This window comes from Sciurus carolinensis, unplaced genomic scaffold (assembly GCF_902686445.1).
Source record: "Sciurus carolinensis unplaced genomic scaffold, mSciCar1.2, whole genome shotgun sequence".
Taxonomy (NCBI): domain Eukaryota; kingdom Metazoa; phylum Chordata; class Mammalia; order Rodentia; family Sciuridae; genus Sciurus; species Sciurus carolinensis.
In genome coordinates, this window is record NW_025920150.1 from 345163 (window position 1) to 354085 (window position 8923).

General features: G+C 35.2%; 1 pseudogene; it reads left to right on the plus strand.

The window, feature by feature from the left end:
- Positions 1-3622: 3622 nt before the first annotated feature.
- LOC124974472 (olfactory receptor 5D18-like) lies at positions 3623-4579 on the plus strand (annotated as a pseudogene).
- Positions 4580-8923: the final 4344 nt, after the last annotated feature.

The window sequence follows — 8923 nt, forward strand, 5'->3', positions numbered from 1 at the left end:
ATTTTCTCTATTTTTTCTGTTTTTAGTTTTAGTTTTTCACAATAGTCAGGATTCTCTAGGGTCTGTGTTCCCAGAGGTAAGCAGATAGATATAAATAAACATCATGTTCATGGAATATAGGTTGAAGATCTGTCTTCGGGCATTGCTATGCTTCCACCAAAAGCTTTTGACAGTTGGAAAAGTGCTCTTATTTCCTTCCTTTGATTCCATTCTGCAAGAGTCACTGCCTTAAAGAGATGTGAAAATGTATAAGAACATTTCAGTTGTGAGGGAGAATGTGCATGCAGTTTGTTCTTCATGGCAAGAAAGCCAGCAATTAAAAAAATGTTTTTCAGTAGAATCTCTTTTGGTGACTTGCTTCAATGTTGGCATATTTTCATTTATCTATGAGGTGTGTTGAAATCCAGAAATTGTTTACACCCATGGGGGCTGAGTGAGAGAGAGTAACATCTACTTAGTTCAGCTAATGGTACATATTCAAGGTGCTAAACTCTATTTTCATTGTTCCTGGATCATTTTGCTGAACACAAAATTTTGTCCTTATTTGCTATGTCTCATACACTAGGAGTTAAAGTTAAATTTTTCTCAGGCAATTTAATGAACTCAGGATACTAATGTACAGCACATGCATGCATATATATGTAAATTTTTTTAAAAAAATCTATGCTTTTTTTATAAATGTGAATTATGGGTGCAAGGAAACTATAGCATGGGAAAATAATATTTGGATAACTATAAAAGTTTTCTTGGAAGAGCTATGTAAGGAAATTGTGATAAAGCAAGGTATAGATTAAAACACAAGTGGAGAAATGGAGTCAATTTGGTGAATTAGAAGATATAAACATTTTCATAGAATAAAATTTTAAGATATCTGTGAATTAGCAGAATTGCTTGTTTGTACATTAAGGACATAGTGTCAAAGTTCATATACAAAAGTTTCTACTTAAGCCTTTTGAAAGAGAGTGGACCCAAATGTCAATGATGGTATTCAAATGTTAGTTGATAGTTTTTATTACATAGCAAAGTATGTTCTGTTGAAATGCCTGCTGGCAACAGTAGGAATGAAGAACAAGGGCCAACTTGGTATTTCCTTATTTTTCTTTAACTCTACCTGATTTTACAAGAGACCCAACCTGAGCTTCTGAAAGGATAAGCAAAAGCCAAAAGCACCAGGCAGTGGTGAGGGAGCAAAAGTGAGGATTATCTAAGCACTGGGGGAAGAGGCCATGGGCACTGGAATTTAATAGGGAATGTGAATTTGAAAACCAAAAGGAGTCAGAATATAAAAGCCTAGGGCTAGGTTTTTAAGAGTCTAAGTGTATAAAAATAGGGCTTGTGGCTTACCAGTAAACCATGGACAAAATTTGACATGGTAGTGAACTAACCTGACTCAGTTCAAATAACTACAAAGTGTGCCTTTTTACAGGTATGGATATAATAGTTTCCTGAGTTTTTTCCTTCTTGGCCTTGATAAGACTTTCATGGAATAGTGAGTCTATTGTTAGTACTTGATGTTGGATAAGGAAGGTTAATGTTATAAGAATATTGATTAGATACTCAGATATATTCTAACCTGTATAAGAAAGTAAAGAAATATTAAATAAATATAAAGTTGTTCATGCAGGCAAAGGAAGAAGACTGCATTAAGTGTCTTGAAATATTTGGAAGTCTATATTGTGAGAATTAGCTTATTTTTCCTTGATCCCCAGAATGAGAGATTTACGTAACGATAACCAAAAATTATAAAGTCAATACTAATAAAGAACATGAGAAGGCACATGATTAAATAAAGAATTGATTATGATGAGTAGTGTTACAAAGATAATTTCATAACAGGGTTTGAAGAGTAGCATTTTAAATGTGAGCTCAGGATTTCTATTATCAAAATGGGTGGTAGGAACTTTGTTAATGGAGACCGAACAGAGCTTGTAAAAACAGAATTATCAGCTTTTTCAGATCTTCCTTTAGAGACTCCTAGAATGGGCACTTGGTATGCACTAGCCACTGAGCAAAATCTCCACCCACCACCAAGGAATTATTAAAGTAAGCCATCTCGTTAACATTTACTGGGATGAAGTTTTCATCGGGCTTCCCTTTATGAGCAGGAGATGATAATGCAAATTTTTTGACTAATGTGCTGTTAGCTAAATACAAAAGCTAAGTTCCTAAATATAAAAACAAGACATTTTCTCAAACATGTCTGACCAACTGAATGCAGTTCACAAAGGTCACTGGCTCTCCTGTGCAAAGGAGAGTGCAATGGTACAGCTGGCGCTCTGTGCAGGGACTAACAGTGGTAGGTTTCATGGGAGTCTGTCACTAGGAACACATCAGCACAAAAGTTCTGCCAGTTCTCATTTGTTAAGATGCCACATCACAGTTGTTGAATTTCAGAGTCAAAATCAATTCCTCAGGTATTGTTCTGAGAAATTTTGAATACTTTGACTCCTTGTGGAGTCCAAATGTAGGACCTTTTTAATTATTCATTCTGATATATCCTTTCAGTCCTGCTTGGTCAGCACTCCAAAATGACCCATGACCAAAGAGATTTAGATATTTGTAATGAAAAATTACATTTTTCATCCTCTATTTAACTGCTGATGATGGTCTATTTCTTTGTGCTTAATATAATATGCACTAGAAAAAACATAAATGAAGAAAACAATCTTTGTGAAACCTTTCAGAAGTTTTCCAAATACCTACACAGAAATCAGTTTCATTATTCAACATTGTGAACCTTATAAATGACTATATGCTGGTATATAACAGCAACCCATTACTTATCAGTGGAAGTGTTGATGAGACTGAAAGTCCTCTCCAGTAGATGTTTCATGATTATTTGAAAATAGGGAGAGTGGGGCACATCTCTAATCCCAGCTGCTTGAGTGGCTGAGGAAGGATAATTGCAAGCTCTAGGCTAGCCTCATGAGGGCAGGCAGATTAGGCCCTCGGCAACTTAGTGAGACCCTGTCCCCCCAATAAAACAACTGGAGATGGAGTTTAGTTGTAAAGCATGCATGGATTTATTCCCAAGGACAAAATAAAAAATAAAATAAAAGAAGGAAAGAAAGAAAGAAAAGAAAAGAAAAATAGGATATGGCTAGGATATGTACTAATTCATTATGCTGATTAAAAAAAATGTGAATGATTGACAAGATACATTCTGTCCCCCAAATTTTAATTCTATTCTTTTTGTGTATTAGAAGTATTTACTATTCGCAAGAACTCTCATGACATGATCATATGAATGATATGATCATCTGAATGATGGTCTGATATTTCTTCTTGTCTCTGTGGTTGTCATAAATACTTCAACGTGAAGCCTTCCATGCATCAGATGCATTTATAGACAAGTTGCATAAAAATAATAATGTTGCTCACTACTGATTTTCATTCCAGATTAAAAAAAAAACTGCAGTCATAAAGAACACAGCTACATGCTCTGAGTCAACATTCAGTAACTGCCCACGTAGAAATGCAAACGGAAGTGAAGACTCAACTGTGAACTGCCTGCTCTCACCTCATGGATCACACAGAACATCGCCGACGTCTCTGACAAAATGTCAAGTTCTGCTGTTCTATTTTATTTTCTTTCCTCATATTTTTAATTTAAAGAATAATCATGGTACATGATGTCAGAAACCAGAGCTCCATGTCCACATTCATCCTATCAGTGTTCTCAGAATTCCCACACCTCCAGGCACCCCTCTAAGCTGTTCCTCATCATCTACACAGTCACTCTGTTGGGGAACGTGGGCATAATCCTAGTGAGAAGACTCAATCCCAAGCTGCAAACATCCATGTACTTTTTCTTCAGCCACCTTTCATTTCTGGACATTTGCTACTCCAGCGTATTTATGCCCAAGCTATTAGAGATCTCGGTTGTGGAAGGAAGAACTATCTCCTTCAATGTATGCATGACAGTTTTTCTTTGGCTGTGCATGTGTGATTACAGAAATGTTCATGTTGGCAGTGATGGCCTATGACCAGTTTGTGGGTGTGTGTAACCCCCTGCTCTATACGGTTGCTATGTCTCACAAGTTCTGTGCCTTCCTGGGGGCTGGAACTTACATGTGGGGTGGTCTCTTCTCCATGACACTCACCTAGTCTCTGGTAGGACTGTCCTATTGTGGATCTAACATCATAAATCACTTTGGCTGTGAGTACTCTGCCATCCACTCTGTCTCCTCCTCTGACCCCTCCTTCAGCCAAATGGCGTGTTTCATCATTTCTACATTCAATGAAGCATGTAGGCTCCTGATCATCATGGCCTCCTATGTCTTCATTGTTGCCACTGTCATCAGGATGCCTTCCAAGGGTGGCCTCCACAACGCCTACTCCACCTGTACCTCTCACCTGACTGCCATCAGCATCTTCCGTGGGATCATCCTCCTTCTCTACTGCATGCCTCACTCCAAAAAGCTCCTGGCTCCTGGTTAAAGTGGAAACTGTCCTTTTCACTGTCATGATCCCCATGCTGAATCCCCTGATCTATAGCCTCAGGAACAAAGATGTGAAAGAGACAGTCAGGAAGCAAATTCATTCCAAAGTGCATTCCCTCCACATAAAATTCAGATAAATTTATGTTCTGATTTATCTTAACCATCTACTATACAAAAATGTTTTTATTAGACTTATATCAGCTGAATATTTGATTATGCTTATATCCATCCATTATTGGATATGAAATGCTCTTAAACGTTCAGAGCACTTCCTAATTTTCTGTTTTGTTGAAAATATGCTGCTTTTATATATTTCTTCTGAAGAATTTCAGAATTTCAAATTTCCCCACTGAACATTATGAAAGTCAGAATGAGGAACTAGAAGTCCATATGAAGAATGCATTCCTTGTATTATAACCCAAATTTACCTTGTCCTTAATATCTAAGTGCTGAAAACACAAATGAAACCTTCCTGCACCAGATTCATACTCATTCATACTCAAGTCTTCAGAACTCAATGTGTTGACTCATAAAATTCTTTAAGCATAACTTTTTTTTTCAGCTTAATAGAGTAAGTACCATGAGAACCTTTGTTTACCTATGAAAAATACTGACTGACTTTAGCAAGTAGGTATTGAAAATATAACCTACTATTTATATGCATCACATTTTTTCTGAGTATCAATGTAACATATTACAGTTTAATGAAATGTATTGAGATAATGCTGAGAACAACCAAAATTTATATTTACCTCTAACAGTACTTGTATCCTGTTTTGTGGGACATGACACCATAGTTATGAAATTGTCCCTTTGATCATGCATTCTCACTATAAATTCATCTGATGCCAGTTTTTTCAGTAAATTGTCATATATACCCACTCAGTTGCTTAAACAAGAGTCACTATTACATATGTTCCCTCTTCTTCCAAAAGTTATAGGATGAAAGTCACTAAAAATAAAAATAGATAGTGTACAGATGGCTAGGAAATGTTTTAAGTAACATCTGAGTCAAGAGTCAGTGTTTCCTTGTCTCTATACCCTAAGTATATAGAATATGGAATTGTAAGCATATCTTGAAGTTTTCATTAATCTTGAAATCACCCAGTTGGAACACCAGAAAAAATTATAAGGGCAATACATAAAGAAGGCTTCACCTGTGATTTAAGAGGAGCAAAACTGAGGTTTGATTTTTGAGGTAACATTTGGTTTTATAACCAATAAGTCATAAATATTTTTATAGAAATACTAATAATAGAGTGCTCAAATAAATTTCAACAATATATAAAAAAACATTTTTTCAAGGAATCTTAGGTTGGCATATCATTTAAAATTATTGGTGATCTATTATAGTAACATAACAAGGGGAAATCACAGATTTATTTCAATATACACAGTGAATATATTTCATCAATTTGTACAGGTAAACAGAAGAGATAATGTGTACATGTATACCTACATAATCTCTACTATCAGATTCTGTCTATATGAGGAATTAAATTTAAAAGATCAGTTCATGTCATCATTAAATTTGACAAGTCCCAAGATCTGCAGCAGCAGGAAGTCATTAGTCTTTATTCGAAGGTCAGAGACTAGCAGAGCCATGGGGTGTGGATCCAAGGCAAATGTGAAGATCCAACACTGAGAGAAGCCATTGTCTACATTTGAATTTCTAAAACAGAAAAATCTGGTGTCCTTGTTCTAAGGCAGTAAGTCAGAGAACTGATTTCTCAAAGAAGCAGGAGTATTTTTTGTTGTTCATTTTTGTAAAACCCAGGCATTTAATTAAGAATCCACTTTATTCAGGTTGCTGCTTTAAGTGTTAATCCCATTTGGAAATATCTTCACAAAAATCAGACAGAATCATGTTTAACCCATTTGTGGGCAACCCATGTCCTAGTCAATTGATATGCAAAATTAACCTTCACTTATTAATGGGAGAACAAAATAAAACACACTTCAACAAAATCAGGAATAGAATAAAAATGAATGAACTATTACAGCACAGTACAAAAGAAATGAAAATGGTAATCATGATGAGGATAAAGACAATAATAATGATTGTGAGATGTTCATGCTTTGTTGGAATTGAACAGAATATGATTCATTTTGTAGGAATAAACATGATTATAATAGTTATTTTTATAATCTATGAATATAGTATGAGTTTGTATGGTCTACATTAAATCCTCTTAAAACATTTTAGAAAATTATGTTTAGAGGAACTTGGCTTTTCTTGGATATGTGGTGTATTTGATACTATTATAAACAGTAGTTTCTTAAACATATCATTTAACTTGCTATTATTTAAACATGCAGCTATTTTGAATTTAAGAGCATTGCAGAAATTTTACATATTTTTCCATACTCCAGTTTATTTCAACATTATTGTGTATTTTTATCTGTAAAATATCATACCTTGAGAAAAATAACAGGTATTATTTACTTTTCTCTCATCTTAACATGTATACATGTATGTGTGCAACCATACTGTATCTAATTAAATTACTGACAATATAAAAACTAAGAATACTATCTTGCTAAAATTTAAAATACATGTTTTTACTGGTTACTTTTGGTTACATATGGCAGCAGGATTCTTTTTTTTTTTTTTTTTTTTTTTGGGGGGGGGTGGTACTGGGGACTGAACCCAGGGCTTTATGTGTGCCACACAAGCACTCTACCAACTGAGCTGTATACCCAGTCCATTTTTAAATTTTTTTGTTGTTGTTGTTGGCAATGGACCATTATTTTCTTTATTCATAAGTGCCATTTTATTATGATTGTAGAAGCACGGAATGTGTCTCATTCTAGTTAGAGTCCCTTTCCTGTGGATGAACATATTGGTGGAATTCCCTGTGTTGTTTTCATTTGTGTACTTGGGAAAACTATTTCAGATTCATTCCATTGTCTTTCCTTTGTTTACTCCCTCTCCCTTCCCTCCATTCCCCATTGTCTGTTCTACTACACTTCTATTCTTCCCCTCATTCAACTCCTCACCCTTCCTTATTGTGGGTTAGCTTCCTACTACCAGAGAAAACACTTAACCTTTGGTTTTTTGGAACTAGCTTACTTCCCTTAACATGATAGTCTCCAGATACATCCATTTACTGGCAAATGTCATAAAGTCCTTCTTCTTTATGGCTGAGTAAAACTCCATTGTGTATATATGCCACATTTTCTTTTTTGCATTCATCTCTTGAAGGATATCTATTTTGGTTACATAATTTAGCTATTGTGAATTGAGCTGATGTAAACATTGATGTGGCCCATCATATAGTATGCTGATTTTAACTCCTGTGGACATACACAAGGAGTGGGAAAACAGGTTCAATGATTGATTCCATTACAAGATTTTGAGGAATCTTGTTTTTTATATTGTTTTCCATAGCGGTTGCACCAATTTGCTGTCCAACCAGCAATGTATGAGAGTACCATTTTCCCCACATCCTTGTTAACATTTATAGTTACCTGTATTCTTGATAATTGCCCTTTTGCCTGAAGTGAGATAAAATCTAAGTGTAGTCTTAATGTTCATTTCTTAATTACTAGAGGTGTTGAACTCTATTCATATATTTGCTCACTATTCATATTTCTTCTTCTGTGAAGTGCCTGTTCATTCCTTTGCCCATTCTTTTGAATATCTGCATTTCATTTGGTGTTGTTTTTGCAGTGCTTTATCTATCCTGGAAATTAATGCTCTATGTGAGGTGCAGGTGACAAAGATTTTCTCCCATTCTGTAGGTTCTCTGTTCACATTCTTGAGTGTTTCTCTTGGTGCAAAGAAGCATTTTAGTTTGATGCCATTCCATTTATTGATTACCAATTTTACTTTTTGAACTTTGGGGGGTCTTATTAAGGAAGTCCGTTCCCGTTCTGCTATGTTGAAGTATTGGGCCTACTAGTTACTTCCAATTGTGTAAGAATACCTAGATTCTTTATCAACTCTGAGTTGAGTTTTGTGCAAGGTGAGGGATAGTGGTAAAATTTCATTTTACTACACATGGAATTTCAGGTTTCCTCACACCACTTGTTGAAAGGCTATCTTTTCTCCAAAGTATTTTATTGGCTCGTTTGTCTTGTGTGAGTTAGCTGTATTTTTGTGTTTTTGTCTGTGTGTCTTCTCTCCTATTTCCTTGGTCTTCTTCCCTGTTTTGGTGCCAATACAGTGCTGCTGTTTTTATTAGTATGGCTCAATAGTATAAAGTCTTGTATTGCGATGCCTCCTGCTTTGTTTTATTTATTTATTTTTGCTAAGGATTGCTTTGGCTATTCTGGGTTTCTTGTTTTTCCAGATGAACCTCATGAGTGCTTTTTCCACTTTCATAAAGAACATCATTGAATTTTTATGAAAATTGCATTGAATATGTAAAGTGCTTTGGTAGTATGGCTATTTTGACAATATTAGTTCTGCCTATCCAAGAACATGGGAGGTATTCCCATCTTTAAAGTCTTCCTCAATTTTTTTATTTTGTGCTCTG